The sequence below is a fragment of the Hakea prostrata genome, chromosome 3, assembly GCF_041222555.1.
Source record: "Hakea prostrata isolate BN-2017 chromosome 3, UWA_Hpros_2, whole genome shotgun sequence".
In the NCBI taxonomy this organism is placed as follows: Eukaryota; Viridiplantae; Streptophyta; class Magnoliopsida; order Proteales; family Proteaceae; genus Hakea; species Hakea prostrata.
The window spans coordinates 440497-442789 of NC_142602.1; the positions used below are offsets into that span (position 1 = coordinate 440497).

The 2293-nt window shown below is 39.8% G+C and overlaps 1 pseudogene; it reads left to right on the forward strand.

Moving 5' to 3' along the window:
* The first annotated feature begins 683 nt into the window (after positions 1-683).
* Positions 684-1989, forward strand: LOC149019811 (chromatin remodeling protein EBS pseudogene; annotated as a pseudogene).
* The last annotated feature ends 304 nt before the right edge of the window (positions 1990-2293 follow it).

Consider the following 2293-nt stretch of genomic DNA (forward strand, 5'->3'; position numbering starts at 1 on the left):
GTACAGCAAACACCCCCTTCCTGTGGCAAAGTTTCAGCAATACTTGGGAAGTATTTTGATGCACCTATTCGCTAGAAATTGCAGATTATTTGTTAATCCTGTGGGTTATCTTGCTACACAGCTTGCACTTCAACGACAGAAGGCATGTATTGTCAATCTTGGCCAATGGGTATGATCATAGAACCAACTAAGAATTCAGAACACTTCCTGTGTCCTGATTCCTCGTCTGATGATGATGCCAAGAGACCCCTGAACAGTTTTCCTGTTTCAAAACCTGTTGAGCCTAAGGTGGAGCCAAAGCATCGGAAGAGATGACTGGTGGGAGTTATTGTTGTTCTTCTTGTGGGCAATGTCTCAGGGATACTTGGGTAAGTAATATTTTCGTTAGTCTTTATTTAATGGTATGTACAGTTATATAAGTAAATAGTTTTAAATGTTGATGGGATTTGTTGCAGCCGACATACAAGAGCTTTCTCTTACCTCTGAATTGGATTTATTTCTGTCACTTGAGAATCTCTATGCTCTTGCTATTTGCTGTCAAATGACCATTGATCCTCCACCTAGCAGCACTCTATGCCCATACTATTCACAGTCAAATGACCATTGATCCTCCCCATAGCAATGAACTAACTTATTGTGATCCACTTGAATATGTAGCAGAGAGGAGGAGAAGAGCATACCTAATGGCCATAACGACGCCAGCAAAGAATGACTTGGGACTCCTATGCCATCAAAGGAACCGACAAGATTGTTAGAGTGGGTGATTGTGTGCTCTGCATCCTTTGGAGTCTGTCAAGCCTCCTTACATAGCCTGAGTGGAAAAAGATTGAAGCTGCTAGTAGAAATAACGTCAAGTTTCAAGTGAGGTGATACTACAGAACTGAGGAGTCGATTGGTGGGAGAAGACAGTTCCATGGTGCAAAGAGTTATTTCTATCTGGCCACTACGATGTCCAGAATGCAGAGATGATAAGGGAAAATGTACTGTGCACCAACCTTGAGACTGTTGGTACAGTGGATTATTTTTGTTGGTTTGAATGTAAGGCTGCCACTGGGGGGTTTATGTCTGATTGTGTTGCAGTGTACTGCAAATGAGAACCCAGATGACCTTATGGTCTAGTGCGAAGGATGCAAGGACTGGTTCCATCCTTCTTGTATGGGTATCAACATAGAACAGACTAAGAATGTAGAAAACTTCCTGTGTCCTGATTGCTCGTCTGATGATGATGCCAAGAGATCGCCTAACAGTTTTCCTGTTTCAGCGCCTGTTGAGCCTAATGTGGAGCCAAAGCGTCGGAAGAGATGACTGGTTGATAAGACGAGGAGGAACATGTTTTTGATGTCATGTGGAAGTGTGCAGTGCAGAGAACGTACCTTGATTGCACAAATTTGATGGTTTGTTATTTATGTGCTTTAACTTCATGTATATGAATGTGTTTCCTTGTCTGGCTCGACTTTGGTAGTGGCTCTTGTGATGTCTTGTGTAAAAACTGTGCAAAAAATGCCTTGGTTCAGAGCAACTTTTTGGTTTGTTATTTATGTGCTTTAACTTTATGAAATGGAGTGCCATTGAGGTCTTGGTTTCAACACCCGTGTCCTTTACCGTCTCTAGCAGTGCTTATTCCATCGTCCATGTGCTTGGACGTACTGGTGTTATGAACTCATGTAGCAACACTGCAATGCGAAATCTCTTATGATCTACAGTCTTAATGTACAAATTTTCTAATTATCCATGCATGGAGGCCATTGTCTCCTGCCGTAATTATTGTGCAGCTTTTTGTTATTTGTAATCAATTCTGGGATCGTGTGAAGACAGGGTTGTTGTCACTTATAAATGATATTATCTCATCTTGTCTGTCTTGCCCAACTAGATAAATCTTTGGGTTGTTTGAAAGCGTTTTTCAATATTTTTTGCAATTTTAGGTTTAGTTTCTCAGTTCAATGTGTGGGTCATGAAACTGGATAGCAAGAGCTAAATCAGGTGCCACAATTGTCACATTTATTTTCTCAGCTATGGCCTTACAATTGCTGTGAGAAATGCGTGGGGCGTATGTCTATTGATCATACTTAAATACCTGTGGAGGTGAACCATAACCATAAGATCTAGGCTCATGGTCAACTAATAATATATAATACACATTTGCATAATCAAAGGAGTAAGCATAAAAAAGTATTAAATATAAATTATTACCGGTTTCATATCAATTCCGAAATACCTCTTTTTTTGTTGCAACAATTATTCAAGATTTAAATCTCAAAGTATTATTAGAGTTAAACATCTAAAAATACATTGT